Source organism: Bactrocera dorsalis, chromosome 5 (assembly GCF_023373825.1).
Source record: "Bactrocera dorsalis isolate Fly_Bdor chromosome 5, ASM2337382v1, whole genome shotgun sequence".
NCBI lineage: Eukaryota > Metazoa > Arthropoda > Insecta > Diptera > Tephritidae > Bactrocera > Bactrocera dorsalis.
In genome coordinates, this window is record NC_064307.1 from 27,080,742 (window position 1) to 27,100,646 (window position 19,905).

The window sequence follows — 19,905 nt, forward strand, 5'->3', positions numbered from 1 at the left end:
TTGATGGGTGTGGAGGTAGGGGTATTTACATAAATATGTATGTATATCAGTACAACTTCAGATGGTACGTAAGCAAATACTTAAAAATATTTGAAATTGAAGAAAACTACTCTGTGGAGATAGTGATCATAAGTTCTAAAATTAAGATTTTTTTCGAGTTAGAATGGTGAGAGGATTCATCAGCTATCAAATAAACAATAGAGAATGTGGCGAAAGGCAATTAATCTTTCAAAATTCTCAAAAGATAAGAAAGACGTTCACTTCAGTTAGAGTACGCTTCACAAAAAAAAAAGTTGGAGCGATCTGAACAATTTCTTCGAAGATTGCACCGTTACCTTAAACAATAATTCGAGCTAAATTGAAAACGTCGAGCTAAAAACGTGATCCTCACCACATGTAATACACTTATGTCAACGATTTTTCCAGTCCTCGAAACAATTTTCGAATGGAAAGTGCTCCACGGAGCGGTAATTTCAGTTTGGGGAACAAAAAAAAATCATTTTGTTTAATATGGTGGCGTTATTGGCTTTAAATTTGATCACAATTGTAACATAAATAGTTCTTTCACAATTCCGGCCGTTTTCGACGGATGTTCTCTACTTATTGACCATCTGTCCCTCCGAAGCAAAGCCCTAATGCACGAATATCGAAAAACCAATGAGCATCACCTCGATTTTTAGCGGCTTTGGCGTATTATTTTCTGGTCTCGGCTCGTTTTTCGCCTCTATTCCGATGATTGTTGACTTGTTCACATGCCAAACTCATAACCCATGTCTCATCGGCAATAATAATGCATTCCACAAGTGTGTGATCGGAATTCGCACTTCTAAAGATAAAAGGTAAGCTATGTATTCTTAGCAATGAATCGGACCACTATCTTCTTGCATCCAAGATACGCACCCGTCTCAGTGCAGCAAAAAACGCAAGCAACACAATGACGGTTCGGCAGCTGAACGATTTTCTACTCGATTAGCACTCCTGCTCTCGTCAGCAACTCGGTATAGTGGAACTGTGGGACGGCCTCACGTACAGCCGCAAACGATAGGGGTAATACTCGAAAATTATACAAAAAGATGCGGCGACTAACAGAAGGTTTCAAGACCGGAGCATACTCAGGTAGAACCCCCAGAAGTGATCAAGAAACTGATGCCCAGAGCATACTAAAATTATGGAGGGAGCACTCCAGCCTTCTGAATGGCAATGAAAGCATAACATCAAAAGATCGTGAACCCTATACCCTATTATATCAATGATGTTGATGGGTCAAAAAACGTGATTTTAAATTAGATAGTTAAAAAAATCTGCACAAAATATATATAAAGATAAGTCAAATGTCTTAGAATGTATAAGATATGTACTCCATCAGGACTAATCATCGGTCCACACAATGGTGTAATGACTTTAATGACAGATTTTTGTAAAATCAATCAATGAGACATAACAAAGCGCAGGTTATTGCTGAGGACGAGTTCAAACACTGCAATTATTGTTCTGCCAACTCCCAGTATGTAAAAGAGAGAGCGACGCGAAAAGTGAAGTGAACAGGGCGCGATCTCTCTGGCAATAAGTTTTAAATGCTTATACTTCTCAGTGTTTTTCGAACTATTCGCTACATACATAAATAGGAAGCATACCTCGAAAAGAGAAGTTATCAATATTGAGCAAAAAAATATCCTTGGCGTGAACACAGACTTACATATGTAAATAGTCAAATTCGAGAGAGGTTCTAGAAATTTTTTTCAAAAAACAGTAAAGTTTTAACTTCAGTTCTGTTGTGAATAGTATTAACATTTAAAAGTCGCCTCTTTATCTATGTAAATCTATACTTTTTTATTGAACTTTGTTAGTTCCAACTGCCACTTGGCTTGGAAACCCAAACAGCTGTGTAGCTCGTAAATATTCTGCCGTGTAAACAGACTATGAAAGCAATAATCAGAACATAATCGCAGAAAATTGTTTATCACTGCTTTTATTGTGACAATTATATACATATGTATGTAGATACATATGCCAGTATATACATAGATATATATTTAGCATGTATGAACAATCACATGTTTTTGTAATGAATGATTTGCTTTGTTGTCGGTACTAGGCGTAGCAGTAGCTGAAATGTCGCCAGCAAAACCAGGAAATGTGAAAAAAAAACTTAAAATATGCGATAACAAAATAAAACAAGTAAGGTTCATTGGATTTGGGTGGAACCAAATATTAGATGAGACCTAACTACTTGTCCTTGTTGGTTCATAAAGATTTCAGCTTTTAATACAGAATTTCAGATAGAATGAGTTTTTAGAAACACCATGGCACGTAGTGGCTGATTGAGAGAAATTTTACATTTTTTTCCTTACTACCTGCATAAAAAATTTGAAATTAATTACACCATAGAACAATGTATCTTCATTACTGAACAATTTTTCAAAAATAATGAAAGACCGCTGTTCCAAAACTTCATACAAAATATGCTCCGAACAGAGTTTTAACCTCGACAACTGTGAAGAGATTAATTGAATTCTCTCCTAAGTCACAACGACCCACCTAAGCCCAGTATATACATAACTTCTAATGTACTGCTTGGTGCAAGTGAGGCGATGTGATCCCTATTTGAAAACCTCCTGCGTCTACAGACCAGCAATTTGCACAAGAAGCTAGGCCCAAGTTATAAAAGTGATTCTTGAGTTTACATTGACTAGTGTAGAATGCGACAAGTATCCTGAGTTTGTCTCTAAGGCGATTGATTACATATTTAAACCCACTGAGGTTTTAACCCCTCATTAGCAACTTGGCATGGCGCATACCTTTGGGTTGTTGCTAATAACGGGTGGGCCATCTAACGTTTTAAATTTGAATTATCTATATTTCGACATTGGAAACGTCAAATACCATTCGGAAAGTGACAGATATTCAGTAAAAAGTCTAAAATTTACGAAATGGGTCGCTATTCACTATTCTACAGTTCGCAGATTGGGCAGAAGATCGTTTGACCGAGGATGGTCAATTTTACCGAAAAATCATCTTTTCGGACGAGGCTCATTTCCACCTCGATGGTTACGTTAACAAGCAGAATTGTCGCATTTGGGGCAAAGAAAACCCGCACGTAATCGTCGAGAAGCCAATGCACCCAGCACGAATCACTGTATGGTGCGGATTTTGGTCTGGTGGAATCATCGGCCCATTTTTCTTCGAAAATGAAGAAGGAACCGTAACCATCAATGGTGAGCGATATCGCGCAATGTTAATCAAAATTATCTTCAAGCAAACTGAAGAGGAAGACTTGGACAACATTTGGTTCCAGCAGGACGGCGCTACGTGCCATACAGTAAACGCTACACTCTATCTTTTACGCCCTATCTTCGAAATTTCAAATTTTATATGGCCCACCCTATACTTCTCTCTGCCTAATCCTTCTTCCTTGCGGAGCAGCTGCTTTATGATATAAAGACCAACCGAACGATGTTGGTGGAAGCTGCGGAACGGGCGAGCTCATCAGGGAGTACATTCCCGGCTATCACATGTACTTTCTGGCGTTTATTTTGCGACACCCTTTACTAATATCACTTGCTATAACTTGAATCTTTTGTTATCCATGTTTATTTAAGCAAAGTCATAATACCTTAAGTAGTGGAGCGTTGGGTATAAAAATGAATATGCATAAAATAGTTTGACAAGCGAGAAGCCGAAGCCGAAGCCGGTTGTGCGCCAGTCCCAACCAAATTAGGGCACTGGCTCAATGTCATTAGGTTAGGTTGGCGCTGAACCACATATACACATACTTACTGTAAATATGTGGCTATATATGTATGTATGCATGTATGAGATAAATGTAATAAGAGTATTACAGCATTAACTTGAACCACATAAATTAAGACACTAATTAATGCGATATGAGCATTTATGGTATGTGCGCACATGCATACACACATGTATTGTTAGTATTACATTTATGAGGAAAAATATGAAAATCCATAAATTATTTATCACTTCTTTGTTTATTTTGTTTTTGTGTTATTTTTCCAAAATTTTGAAGGCATTAAATTTTACGAACTTGCAGAATTGCTTGGCTGAATTGGAGGCCAATGTCGCTGACACAGTTTAACTGAAAGTAGAATTTAGATCAAATGTAAATATGTCTGTGTTTATAAGCATTTGAATGTGAAATAAGGCGCTTATCGCCCCAAACTTTTGAAATTGAAACTTTTAGCGCTATTGTTTTATTAAAAATCTTCTTTCTTGGTTTGCAAACAGTCGATAATTGCAAAGTCAGTCGGACAAAGAACAGCATTCAAGTAAACATAAGTATGTATGTATGTATGTATTAACATAAGTTGGAATTTTTTTAGAAATCCCAACCCACATACAGTCCCACACAGCAACTTTGCTTGAACTTGCGAAAAATGTTTGAATAATCTGAATTTTTTCCACAGCCACATCATAATAATTTTGTTTATAATTAAAATTCCGTTGCAATGTGAAGGAATGAACCCAAATATTTCGTAGTGTAAGTATAAGCATGTAGTATCTTGTCGAATTTTTATGAACATTGGCGCTGTAAAACTATTTAATCGCCAGGTTTTTGATGTTTATGGCATATATACATACATATATGTATGTGTGTTCGTTTTGCTGTTGTTGTTAAATATTTCCAAGAAATTCAATAATTTATTTTAAGGAAGCTTTTCGAGTTAGTTTATTTCAAATTAAAGTCATAAATATTTTTTAGAAATTAGCAATTAACTGACCTGGCACACGCCTCAATATTTACGCATTGCATTAATATTGCACTTGCGCAGCAGTCTAGTACATATCTACAAGGTGTGTCATTATTCACTATACGCTTGCAACATCTTGCTGCAGAATATAATAGTTTTTCAATACTAACGGTCAATGTCAAGCTGTCATGTTATTTTTGTTCAGTATTGTTTGGCACTTTATCATGGAAGATTTACTTCTGAACAACGTTTACAAATCGTTCAACTTTATTACGAAAATTCACGATCTGTAAATAATGTGTTTCTTGAGACCAGCATTAATTATTGGATTCTATTCGACCGGATCGACCACGTCCAGCACGCAAGGAAGAAAATATAGCAGCCTTAGCTGAGAGTGTACACGAAGATCGTGGAGAGTCGATGCGACACCGTTCGTAGCAACCCAGACAGACGTTTGGAACGACTTGGCGCATTTTACGTTGAGATCTTAATTTGAAAGCGTACAAAACACAGAAGCCACCTTCCTCGACTTTTCCAAGCGACATCGCTTCGTTCTATGGACTTTTATAAAAGGATCCGACGTTTTCTAACCAAATTTTTTTCAGCGATTAGACCAATTTCAGTCTCAATGGGTACGTATAAGTCAGTATTCTTCAGAACATTGACACCAGAGATACATACATATCTCTAAATTCTACAAGTTCTCTATTGATTTATGTTTTCGATCTTAAAATTTTTTATTGACAACTATTTCTATTATATTTTTATTCCTTTATTCATTTCTAAGCTGATTTTATATCATTATACCGTCGAATAATCTCAAAAATTTTTACGTAAAACATTAAGTGTATTTTAGAAATGCTAATAAGGTGTACTGGGTAATAACTGCTTTTATATATATATTATACGATATAGTATGTATAAAAGTACTAATAAATTTCTTATCAAATGCTTCTTCTATTGATCACAATTTTATAGCATTTTTATGAATCAGTTATTGTTTTACGATTTTAAATCACACACACATATGAACGTACATTGATACAAGCATTTATAATGTACTTCAGCCATAATGGGCTTCTGAACAATGAAAGCGCTGTTATTCAAAAGAATGCCGCAAATCTGTAATTATTTTATTTTATATGACTTTTTGATTGTACCGAATGAAAAAAAAATTCGTCCATAAAAATGAGTTAAATAATCAAAGATTTCGTTTGAATGTTGTTAACTTCTGAATCTTTTTCGAAAATCAGAATTGATTGGGTCCCTTAGCTTACTTATGGTATAATGATTATGTTGGGTTAAGCCACTTGTGGTTACTTTAGTTTTAAAATAACAGACCATAAAATGATATATCAGCGAATATATTTCTGTAGGAGAAGCAATAGACTACTGTTATACACACCTTCAGTTAAAAGCCACAGGAATAAGTTTTAAAAAAAGTTTCCTATTTCAATTAGAAAATATTAAATATGAACCTAAACAAGTAAAGAAGCTAGTCGGACCATAATTCCGGTCTCTTTTTACGAAGAGCTTCGCGTAAACGTCGCATAACACTCAAATAGTATTCCGACTTGACAGTTCGGCCGGTCGGAAGGATTTCGGAGTACACCACAAGACGATAACAGAAGAAAGCTGTCAACATAATCTTGATTTTTGAACTTTGGTGTGTTCCTTTCGGCTTCGGCTCATGTTTGCCACGATATTGGACCGATTAAACGTCTGTTTCCGGGCCGTAAGCATGGACCCAAGACTAATCGCCAGTAATATTATTATATGTTCTATAACATCCTGGAAGTCAAAACGCATTGTTTCACAGACGTTAACGCGATGCTGTTTTTCGCAAAAATTTCTCAGGCCCAAATGATCTTTCAAATATTTCAACAATGTCAGCAAGATCTCTTGGTTCGTCGTCAACGTGTTTTCAACTCTCTTTGATTAATTTGTACCAATCAAAAACAGTTGCTCGAGACAAACAATTATCACAGAAAGTCTTTTCCAACATTCTAAACGAAACTTGATTACGCACACACAATTTAATGGAACTTCTTTGTTGAGTAATTTCACTCAACGTAAAAACCGGCGAAACTTAAGCTATGAACTTCAGAAAGATATGCTAATACCAACACTAATGATACATATATTGATGCGACTTTTGACACATACTTACTTATGTCACTGACAGTCGTACCAACCTAGAAAAAAATTTTTTTTGACGAATGGATTTTCGCGCGAATTTTAAATTAAAAGGTCTTACTATTTTTTGCCCACGGTAGTAATTATGTTCATATTACTTATACACTTGTAGTACTTATACATACATACATATGTACATATACGATCGCATACCATACTCGTTCTGTTTAATTAGCAACGTTGTAGACCTTTTTTAGGATAAAACTGGTTTATTTCGTACATTAGAAAATGCTTACAAATAATATTAAAATAAAGAAAATATGTATAAACACAATAAAAATTACTCTTTGTTATGTAAAATGTGCCAGATTCGGCAAAAATCGCAGAAATTAAAATATTTATTAACTTTAAAATATAAAAATAGCTAAGTTAACATAGAAGGTTCTCAAAAGTGAATATCTACAACATGTTGACAAGAAAATACCAAATTCGATTGTAATTTAATCACGATTTCATCGAATAATTTTGCTTAATTCTTTCGCATCTGCATTATTATTAGTTTTACTGGACCGAAGACAGCTAATAAGAAATTTAGAAGAAATAATAATTGTGGAGAAATGTGGATTCGATTAAGCACGAAAAAGTATGTTTTCCATTAAATCCTATGGACAACGCACTTCTTTTCCCTACAGGGTCACTTTGAGGTGTAAAAACTTATTCTTCCCTTTATTTACTGAAACAAGAAATATTTTGCACGTGTCAGTGTTTACAGAAATTTCAAATTTGATTCGAATGTGGGCCGTGAAATTGTTATTCCCTGCCATTGTATCCAGATAAACACAGATGTATGTACGTTTCATCGTTAATGGACGTCTCTCATTGAACCCCTGCCTACGACAGGCTAACTAAATTTTATTTTAGTTGAAACTGAAATGCGTAAACATTCTAAAGGCTAGTCTATTGACGACTATTTATTCTGAATTTTATTTAATTTAGTAAACGTACGATTTGCCTGAAGGTAGTAAATGTGTTTATTTTTTCTCAAAATAAAATTTGTTTTTGGCGTTTGTGGTTTCCGTTTGTTGCGGGCCAATTAACTGGTAGCCCAGCCGGCAAGACTGAGCAAATAAGTTTAGCTGCGCGAATGTATTGTTTATATTTTTCATTTATTTATTTTTATGGTTTTGTTAAATACGATTTTCGTATTTCCCAGCGATCTATGTTTATATAGTATGTACGTACACATATATACAAGAAATACTGGAAGAAAGACGAATATTTAAAGTCATTGTATTTTCGATTGTTTTTGTAATTTTAATTTATTTACTTTTAATTCCTTTTATCATGTGTTTATATGTGGCAAAACTCTTTCAAAATATCGAATAAAATTTTCAAAACTTGCTTTTTATTTACCGTAAGTTTCTTTAAAAAACGAACTATCAACGCACAAGCGGCTTCGATGGGCACTTTTGACATGTCATTTGTAATGACGAATCCAAGGCCTGCACATAAATCCAGCTTGTTGAGAATTAATGCAAACTTGTGTCATAATTTAGCCTATTTTGACTGGACTACAAACTCTTGGAAATAATTATTAAATGTAGAGATCTCTTTACTTTATTGTCACAACTCAAACCCACCGAAACAGCTTCATAAGTATTAAAAAAAAATTCATCGTACATTTTAAGTATTTTAAATGCTTCACAAAATAATAAATCCATTTAATAAAAAGCCATGAAATTAAATAAATTAAAAATAAAAAATAAAATAAAAATAATAAAAACAAAAAAGCAATTTGTCAGAAGTGGGATTCGAACCCACGCCTACAGAGTAGACTGCGACCTGAACGCAGCGCCTTAGACCACTCGGCCATCCTGACTTATATCAGCTGGTGTCAATTGCGCCATTTCAGCACCACGAAACGTCTGTTTCAACAATTCACCACAATTACCATGCATATACGCTTGTGAACACTAACTCAACACACTTTCAAAAGCAGATAGCGCGCTATGAATTGTTATGCTCGGCACGTTCGCTGCTTTTGCAATATAAACAAATTCAATGGGTGAACGGACGTGTGCACTTAAATACGAGTATCATATAATTTTTGACGTGTAAATACTTATAGGGTTAAATACAGAATTATATACAAACATATGTATAACATATAGGGAATGCGCTTAACTTCAAAAGCAACGAACCAGAAGGCGCGTTAATTAGCACTTAATGTCCCAAACACCAACTGAATTGGTAAACTGACATCTCGATATCTCATTCTTGGACTGAAGTCTTCAAAGTGGCTTAAGAGCGCAAAGTATTATAAAGGGGGTTATGAAAATGTCGGTAAAATTTGGTAGAATATTTGTGGTTTTTGATAAAGATGAATGAAAAAAGAGTATTTTGGTATTTTAATGTTCGAAATACGTATACATATGTATATGTATAATACATATGTACGGATTTCTATAAAAAAGCTAATAATTTTTATCATAACCAGATAGAAGCTCAAGCGAAATGTTAAGTGAAAGTTTTTTAGGAGATACTTGCTGTGAAAAATAATAAGTTTAAGAAAAAGTAATAATGTGAGGTTGTATTTGGCACACCGAAAATATAGATTATTCCCGCGTCTACACCTACTTATCTTTAAATATGCTCTAACATATTAGTCTAAGAACCAAAAATGATATCTCGCTTAGTAGGGTGGTGGCGGATTAGAATGAGAAAGAGCCAATCCCAGCATTTTCACATTCCGGATAGACCCGCCAATTAAAAAAAATCCATTTAAGGATAAAAGATGAAGTATCAGCATTCGGTACATACATATACATACATATGTATATATGTGATCCATTTCTAGGTTCCCTATATTTTTGTAGAAAAAACACAGAAACTTGAAAGTTAATGGCGAATGTTTTTTATCATTTCAAAGAACATTATTTGGTATTTATTCTTTGAATATTATCTCTTTCAAATGTTGGTCGGGGCTACGTCTCGTATGGTCCATTCATTGAGTCCAATTCTCGACGACGCGTTCGAGCATTTCGACAAGTAACTGGCAAAAGTCTATCACACGATCTTGGTGGCCATTCGACCGGCTCAAAATGTGAAATTATCTGCTCACCGAAGTGTACTCTCGATAAATCTATTGATTTATGCGATTTGCGGAAAATGACGCTGTCTTGTTAAAACGAAACGTGGCCGAGATCTCGAGCTTCAACTTCAGGCATCAAATAGTCGATTATCATGGCGCGTTAACGGTCGCCATTGACCGTTACTTTCTCACTGGCTTCATTTTTGAAGAAATGTGGATCCAACGGCGCACAAACCACAATAAACCGTTGTTTTTTCTAGATGAAATGGCAGCTCTTAAATCTCTTCGTACCAAATGTGGCTCTTTTTCTTCTTTACATACTCATTGAGCAAGAAATGAGCCTCATCGCTGAACGAAATTTGGCTCGAAAACCTTCTTAGAACTTTTCAAGAGCCCACAAAACGAAGCGTTGTCGCTTGGGAAGGTCGAGTGGCTTCAGTTCTTGCACAAGCTGTATTTTGTGCGCTTTCAATTTGATATCTCTACATATAATGCGCCAAGTCATTCCATATGTCAGTCCGAGTTGCTACGAATGACGCCGAATCGACTATCCACAATAGCAACAAAAGGCTATTGAAAAAAGTACATCTATTTGGATCACTCGTAAAGTATTTATTTTATTCAAAAATGCACAGTCTTATCGTATTCGCCTCGTACGTATGTACGTCATTAAAAGTTGCGTTGCGCTGCGTGAGTTTTATTATCGCACTCCGTAGAGTTTTTGCGGTTTCATTTAAACGCATTTTCGCTGTATATTTTTGATCGTTTTCAAGCATTATTCTAAACTCGTTTCGCACGAAAATCTGTCGCGAAACTAATTCACACGTGTTCATAACAAAATTCAAGTTCACAACCGATTCGCTCCTCACTCACAGCCTTTTTGTTACAGTTTTATTTTACTTGGCGAACTTTCGTATTATTTTTTGGCTTTGCTATGCATTTCAATTTGTATTTTATTACTTTGTTATTGTTTTTACTTTTCTTTTTTGTTTATATGACGCTTTTTGTTACCTTGCTTCTTAATTTTATTCAAAATGGCAATAAACTTCCTTCGAAAACCTTTTACTATCCCACGAAGTGTTTGGCAAATAAGTAAAATAAAATGGAGTAAAATAAGACAAAATTGCGAAGCAATAAAGACACAGAAAATACAACAATAAAATTCTTTTACTTTTTTGGTTAAAATAGACACTTTTGTGTTAGAGCTTAACGATAATAAAAGATTTTAGCGTTCCTTCATTTCAAAATCAGGCAGCAGAAACGCTTTCTGATGTTTAACCATTTTATTTTATTTGAATAATTGAAGATTTGTGAAGAATTAGTCAAATGTGCGCTATGTCGGCTTCAAACCACGTCTAGTATCTTTTCCTCCAATACAATAATTTTTTAGGGCGCTAGATATCTCAACCAACAATGAGGTAGATTTGTTCTGGTAAAATCTGCTCAAAACATTCAAATTTCCTCATATCTCATTTACTCTATAATTAAGAATATATTTTATGAGAACATCTGCCTATAAACCCTTATATCAATTTCAAGATCAGTTTATTTCGAAATGAAAAAAAGTAAAACAAAATTGTCTGGCATTTAAACCTACCGAGATATTAAATTTATTTGCAGACGGGATTCAGAAAACAAAGATTTAAAACTTTTAAACGACTAGTGTACGGAGCGAGGTTTAACCTAGAATACTATAGGAAACACTCTGGCGAAAAGTAAAAATTGTTTTTAAACTGAATCTAACTTCTGAAAATGGTAAGTAAATACTTAGATATAGAAGGGTTTGCACAGGTCTCCGGAATAAGCTTCATTGTACATTGCCATCAGCTCCAGTTTTTGGCTTCCTGACCATTGCAGCGTCTTCCAAATAGAAGTGGCTACCACAAGATTGGTGTAGATCAATTGCTCCAGAGCGCAGCCTCTTTCAGTGTTCTGACTATCCACTCTGATAGTAGGGCAGCGATATTAGCCATGGGTTTGTGTGCTCACGACTAGTTTACTACAGCACTGTTGGGCCAGCTCAGCAATTGTAGCTGAACTTCAGGTAGCTGTGCAATTCCAAGTTCCTTCTGGCCCTAGATAAATCGGAAGAGGTCTGGAGAGCTTTACATTTCAATGGTTGTAGGAATTCTAACTGGACATTCTCCGATCGGGGTCCATGCAGTAACATTGCAACTCTCACCGGATGCCAGCTGTATCAGCTGTTTGGAAGAAGCTGAAATACAATCAAGGCAAAAACATCTCGAATGTCATACATTTAGACAACCAGGTGAAACATCGAAAACAGAAAATATCTTAGCAAATTTGTAATAGGTTTGCCGATAGCTTGTACGAAAGGTTTTTTTTCTGTGGTTTCACAAAGGGCTGAACAGAACTGTCTAAGGAGCGTTTTCTGGTTAGCTGTCATCTGTCAGTTAAGTTCATGTTAAAAAAAAGTTTTTTTTTTACCGAAAGAAGAAGTCTTGGTTAAGCTTAGCAGATCTTAACTGACAGATGGCTGCTAATCAGACATTGAGAACGTCTGTATGGTAAGTATGATCCATGCTTAGGGATCAGCTATCTAACCTAACCTAAATTTTATTAAAATCTACCTCATCAATACCATACTAAAATTGTTTCGAATAATTAAATTAGACAGTATTTGGAGCGGAACAAAGACAGTCCGCCGACTTTTAGGAATTTAAGCCCAAGCTTGTTAAGTAATTTAGAATTATTTGATATGACCCCCAACAGGGTGAGGTATGAATTGGTTTCGAAGAATATACATTAAATCGTCTATTTATGGGTTGTCTTTATATGGGCCGGTGGAATCATCGGTTCATAGCTGTCTGTCAATACGTAATGGATCAATGTTAAAATCAGAAGCAATCACAATAAAAAGGAAAAATATCGCATTTTTTTAATTTTATGCAGTCAACCTGCCATAAAGGGTTCACGTTTTGCTAAAACCGGTAGTGAAATTGCCTGTTTGTTGTTTGTTGCTTTCGCATTATTTAACGCAAACTTACACACATTTTTGTTAATTAATTTGCCCACTACTGTACTATGGAAGCGTGTAAATATTTGTTTGCTTGTATAACATCGCTACGCCCTCTCATCATTAACATTTTATTTATTTATTATTGACAAATGAACAAAACTAAATAAACAAATCGTCGCTACCCCACATATGAATGTACATATACGAGTATATTTGTTTGTTTCTTCAGCCGGCTTTATTAAAAGCGGCAGTGAAGAATTATACAGGAAATTGTGAAAAATATTGGCGAAGAAACCAAAGAAGAATCGGTACACAGAAGAAGACAAGGGTCAGTTAGTCTATTGTTTCGGAATTTTCTCGGTAACTTTTGAAGCTGAATAACACTGAACGTAGCTCATTGTTAGAAAATTTTCAGAAGACAAAGACGAGGGTGAAGAGGTGCATTAGAATAGGATGTCGGTACGGCAATGATTTAACAGTATCACCCGATAGCTCAGCGCGATATGGTAAGAGGAATTCGCTGTCGGGTAGATTCATGTATTTTCGGTTCTAATATTGTCAAAATTTCAACCGAGACTTGTCGTTCTGTTTTGAACGCGAGCTGAAGAGACCATGTTCGCCGCTTTTCGAAAATGACTACACCGGTGGATGCATGGATTGTTGTCTTTTGAAAGAAAAAAAAGTGGTGTAATAAAAAATGCTTAAAGGCTGCATACGGTGCCTCTTCTCCCTTGATAATGACCGTCAAAAATGGGTTTCACGAGTTTAAACGTGGTCTCAGCTTGGTTTTTATAGGCCGGTGCCAGATAACCCGAAAGCGGCTACCAAGGAAAATAACGCGAAAAATCTTGGCGATCTCGTATTGACAGACTGCCGATTCAACATGCGCCACGTAGCTAAGATGGCACCTGAACAAACTGCGAAATATGTTGTAGGAAATATTGGCAAGAATATTGGGAACAAAAAAGCTGCCGACACGATGTATGCATTGTTTGCTCAATATGACTAACAAGCGCAGCAATTGTGAGACCCCTTTGCAGCAGTGTGTGATCTACATCTACTATTTAGAAAACGATAAAAAAAATCACAGCGCTCTATGTATTATGCCTCATTAGTGACGAAAACGACGTCGAACTGCATAAAGACAACCGTCATGATAACGTACTGGCTTCCATCTATGCCGTCATCGCTGCCTAATTGCGGAAATTAAGCTACGAGCTTCTTACTAATCCATCTAACATCGGTCTTTGAGAAAGGAACTAGTTATATATCTACATATGTAAATGTTCTGTAGTCGATGCTAAGCTTTTGTGTTTGTTGGAGAAGAGACTAAGTAAATTATATGTATGATGCCGAATCCATCCATTGCTGATGTGGATAGTTACTCCACAAAAAGGGAGACCCCACAATCTGCACCAAATACCTTGAGATAAGCTTCCTCAACATCGCATATAGGGTTCTATTGAGCAGATTATGTGAAAAACAGCAAACTGATTGGACCTTATCAGTGTGGCTTCCGGCCTGAAAAATCAAGACTAACCAAGCGCCCAATCATAGCAAATACCCGTGAAAAGAGAATCGACACACACCACCTCTTCGTCGATTTCAAAGCTGCTTTTGACAGCACGAAAAGGAGCTGTCTCTATGCCGCTATGTCTGAATTTGGTAACCCCGCAAAGCTAATACGGCCGTGTTAGCTGGCATTGAGCAACACCAAATGACCCATCAGGATCAGGAAGGAACTCTCCGAACTATTCGATACCAAACGAGGTTTCAGACAAGCAGAGAAAGAGGAAGACCTATACCCGTTAGAAAGATCAGGGGAAAAAGGATCTGGCTACACTTGGAATATCCAATTAGCACCAAACAGGGAAAAAAGAACCATTGGCGCATTGTTGTGAACTCGGCTATAACCGCGTAAGCAGTGTCTACATCAATAAAGAAGAAGAAATGGTATATACATATGTATGTATGTACATAAATGAACACCTTGACGAGACGAGTTGGTTTAGCCATGCCCCTCTGGCCGTTTCTCCGTTTGTCTGTCTGTATATACGCATTCTTTTTTCTTACCGAGACAACCGCTGATCTGAATAGAGAACCTCAATATCGTACAGCTAATATATGTATGTACGTACTGATCCATCAAAATCAAGTGGTTTAAAGATAATTATGTATTTTTGAAGAGATACGACGAAAGTTAACGTTTTTTCTTGTTTTGCTTTTCGTTGTGTTGTTAACATTTTAAGTTAAATCAAAACTAAGCAGAGTGAAATCCAAAAAAATTTCAGAACCAAAAAATTCTTGAAATAGTTGACTTAAAAATATCACTTAAAATGTCAACACAAATGAAAAATGCGCTCGTCATTGTTGCCTCACGTGCTGCTGCTCGCTCTCTCTTGGCTCTCATACCTTATAACTAACGTACTACATATTTATTGATATTAATTTGTTTCGCTTTTCGTTGATTTAGAGCACATAAATTTTCCATAATTTTGTTTTTGGATTATTTTTAAGGTTATTTTGCTTTCTTTGTTTTTGTAAAAAGCTAATCTTGCCTTTTGGACTTTTCAGACTTTTCAGACTTTTGTGTATTAATTTTCCTTTTGTTTACATTAGTTCGTATCTATAATTATGAATATGTGTGTGTATCTGCGTGTATTTACGGTATATGAGTTTGTGTATGCTCGTTTGCGTTTCACGCTTTGAAATAGACAATATTTGGTAATCATAAATTTTTCGTTGTTGCTGCTCTTTTTGTTGTCAAATTTGAAATTTATCGTTTATTCAACTTTTTCCTTTATGGATTGCTCGTCTTGTGGGCAGAGACCAAAGCGAAATAGGAAAACCATAAAGTTATTTTTGCTACGCAACAATTTTTTCTTTGGCTTTCTCGTTGTTGTTGCTTTACTGAAATTACAGAATTTTAAAATTGGCTTGGCAAACATGCCGCCATAGTGTTTATTGTTTTAACTTTTGTTTGTGGGAGCATTTGCATTTCAATAATTAATCCCAATTTTGTAATTTTGTTTCCATTTCCGCATCTTTTGTAAAATTTTGCGCCTATTTTTTGTGTGTTTCTAAGACCCTGTAATTTGCATGACTCTCTACGCATTAATTTGGTTAAACCTTAAATGTGAAGACATCTGAAATACCCAATTTGAAATAGTAATTTATTTTCTTGCTGCCCCAAGGCCGCCATTTTTTGGTGTTTTTCATCTCCGAAGCAATAAAAATTGGAAAATTATACAACGTCATAATTGTTGTTGCCTACTTACATATGTGCTTATAGGAGTAGTTTTCGCCGAATAATGAACGCAAGCATTTAGCGGCTTGTGTCAGTTGTATGGGCGCCAGCTTGAACAGGGCTTTTGCTGTGCCATATTAATTACAAAATGCCTACATTGAGCAATGTTTCTATAGACACACACACACACATTTATTGGCATTACGAATTTTTAATGAATAAATAATATCAAATAAATATAGTAATCTCTGAATTCAATTTGCGGTCTCCCATAATTATTTATTATGACAAAGTGGGGAGCAAAGTAATGACGTGGGGATATTTGTATTTACATATTCAATATTGCTGTATAATAGTTCTAATGAAGGTCAAATAAGTCATTCATTCAGTAGCGAAGTGTTACACAAGACTATTAGTGGAAATATTCCCATTTATGAATGAATGAATGCAATTCATTTATAATGCGATTATTTTGATTAAATCTTTAGTTAATGCTTGGTTTATTTCAGCAACAATCTTTGTTTTTTGCTATACGCTGTATTGACGTAGTTAACTAGACAAGACAATACATTCTACTATATAATTAGAACCATAGACCATAGAATCATAATTAGCATCATAGAGTGAAGTGATCAACTGTATTTATGCGACGGACTATAGAAAAAAGTAATGCTCGTTTCAGAAATGTGTCGATCCTTCTAGGCATAAAGCCACACTGTTATGGTCCAATCGGTTTGTCGACGGTGGGCTTTGATGTTTTACACAGTATGAGCGATAGAACCTTATATGCGATGTTGATGAAACTTATCCCACAGTAGTTGGCGAAACTTTTGGAGTCTCCCTTCTTGTGGATTGGGCAGAGCAGACTTAAATTCCAATCGCCGGGCATGCTGTCACTGCCTCCATAATTTCAGTATGCTCTGGATATCAATTACTATTTGAAAGTTACACAGTAAAATTTTTCAAGAAAAAATTTAATAATTTCAATCTACGCTCACCGTCGGAGGCTCAAAACAATTCTTCTGGATGAAACCTTACAAAAGTTCTCTGCTACAACAAATTGTCCATACTAAGACATAGACTACGACCGATAATCGAAAATCAAATCAAAAATTGACAAAAGTTAGCGAAAATATCAGAAAAGATGGAGGCGTTTAAATAAAAGTGGAAATGTACCCAAAGTTTTGGTTGTTTTTGGACTGGCAAAATTTAACTTTTGATTGAATTTGATTTAAAGGCTGTAACTCAATAAATATTTGAGATATCGATTTAAAATCCAGGTGGAAAAGGACCTGCTACACTTGGAATCTCCAATTGGCGCCAAACAGAGAAAGAAAAGAACGACAGCGCTGCTGTTGAGAAACTCGGTTATAACCGCGTAAGCGATGCCTACGTCAATAGAGAAGAAGAAGGCTTGACTTGTGTACTGGAAAGTGAAAGAATCATATTGTATGAAATTGAAATTGCGCTATATGGGAAGAAGAATGTGGACAGTGCCACGCCCATTGCCCAAATTTGACATCGGCTCCTATAAAAGCCTCTTTTGCCGTCCCGAATGTAAAATTTAATATATCTGAAATATTTATTTATTGATTTAGGGGATATTTATTTAAGAGAGCGGGTTTATAATCCAATTTTATTCATTTTCGCATTTTCAGTAGAGGTTCTTAATGGAGGCAAATTTGAATATTGCAGCTTTAGTGTTTAGGAGATGTGTACATTAAACCAACTAGTGGGTGGATTCACGCTCATTCTTTTCAAAATTCACAGGTGTCTATGCTACTTCAATCCCCTGTACAGTTTTGTATTCTAATTTAGTGCTAAGCTATGTTTGTGGGCTTGGCACAAGCTTACGAGTAGTAAAAACTCTTCAAAGACGATCAAGAGATCGGTAGAGAGAAAAGCACCATTCTGAATGACCTTCGACCTTTTCAACTGGAAAAATTATTTAAAAAAAGTGAAGGAAATGGTGCTTGAAAATCGTCAGGCAAGTGCTAGGGAGATGGCAAGAGAGCTCGACGTCTCTCACGAATCCGTTCGAATGATTTTTTGTGTATATTTTGGGTATAAAACGCGTGCCTGCTCGACTCGACCTTATAAAGCTGAATATTTTTCAAAAAGATTACAGTAAACATATCCTTTTGGACATGCTTCCATCTTCATGGAGAGCATTATAAATGACAATGAGACATAAGTTTACGAGTTTGACATGCAAACAAGTCAACAATCATCGGAATGGAACCCGTTTTCTGTCGATTGAAGAAATAAAACAAAATTCACTGAAGAAGCTGAGAGCCATCCCAGAAAGTGCTTATAAAAAGTGTTGCAAGGACTGAAAGAATCGTTTTACATTAGGTTGAGATTACTTTGAAGGCAACAAAATAAATATTGATGAATAATTAAATATTTTGCGTTTTATTTACAATTTCCGGGTACTTTTTTGTCACAATATACATACATTTGAGAGGTATCACAGGGATGCTAGTGTTTTAAAATATCTTCAGGAAAAATTAAAGATGAGATTTCTTATGTGGTTTCCTTATTAAAAATCGAAGTAACTGTATGTACATATGTATATACTTGTACGTATGTTTATACTACTTATATATACATATGTGTGTATATAAAATCGAAAATTTACACTTCCAACGATAATTAAAATGGCATCTGTTTAATGTGCATTTCTATTAAAAATTTGCAAAAATAAGCAACCGCAAAAGGAAATAATATGTATTTACGTATGTGTAGCGTATATAATAGCGCAAAGGTCCGTCCGTACGTGCTTACGACGACGAATATGAGAAAAAAATTAATTTCTATATGTATGCACTTAAAAACATTTTGAAACTTACCAGGCGGCCAAAGATAAACAAAATGCGTCGGCCAATGGAACATACAGATGCTGAAAAAGTGTGTATGTGTGTATTTCACTTAAATTTCGCTGCAAACACAAACGTTTCGAAAGCCACACATAACGGCACAATACACAAATTTATTTTTATTTCAATTTCGTTTTTGGTTTTTTTTTACAAAATTTGCTTTCTTCTTTTGTCGGACGGCAGGAAAAATGCTACACTTGAACTTTTCCACAAGCAAAGTCAACTGAGTATCCGTTAGGCGCGTGCAAAGCGCTGGCCGGGCGTTTGTGGCAGCCAAAATGTTTGCCATATGTTGCCACAACTCTGCTTATTGGACCGCACAAACACTTGCTACTTTCCTAACAAAAAAGTCGCCGTTTTATTAATAGCGAAAAAATTGAATTTTCACAACGTTAAAAACATTTTACAAGCAAGCCGTGTGGCTGTGTGTGTGTGTGCGTGTGCGGTAACAAATAATAAGTGGAATATTACTTTAAATGCTTGCGGACTTTTGCCGGGGTCGTCAATCAATAGCAGACGCAGTTATTTGTTTATTGACGTATATATGTATATATGTACATATATATAAGTTATATGTATTTTATTTATACAAAATAGGTATTTATTCTGCTGATGCTTTTTGTGGCTGAATTAATATTTGATATATTTACTTCATTTATTTCCCCAAAAAATACTAATCTTTTTTTCAAACACTTTTTAGCAATTTATTAAAAAAATATATATTTTTTGTTTTTTTTCGTATATATTTTTTTAATTTTGATTTTTAATTTTTTTTTTGTATTTTTTTTATTATATTATATATTTTCAACTACTTCCAAACAAAAAGACTAATATTTTTTTAAAACGAATTTAAGCGATTTATT

General features: G+C 35.2%; 1 long non-coding RNA gene and 1 other non-coding gene across 2 annotated transcripts in view; both read right to left on the reverse strand.

Moving 5' to 3' along the window:
* LOC125778925 (uncharacterized) overlaps positions 1-19,619 on the reverse strand; it is a 31,328-nt gene extending 11,709 nt beyond the window's left edge. Inside the window, exon 1 of the long non-coding RNA XR_007423030.1 lies at positions 19,016-19,619. This is a non-coding gene — a long non-coding RNA (uncharacterized LOC125778925). The remainder of the gene's footprint in view (positions 1-19,015) is intronic.
* Positions 8,642-8,724, reverse strand: Trnal-cag (transfer RNA leucine (anticodon CAG)). The gene has a single exon. It is a non-coding gene; the product is annotated as a tRNA-Leu (tRNA).
* Positions 19,620-19,905: the final 286 nt, after the last annotated feature.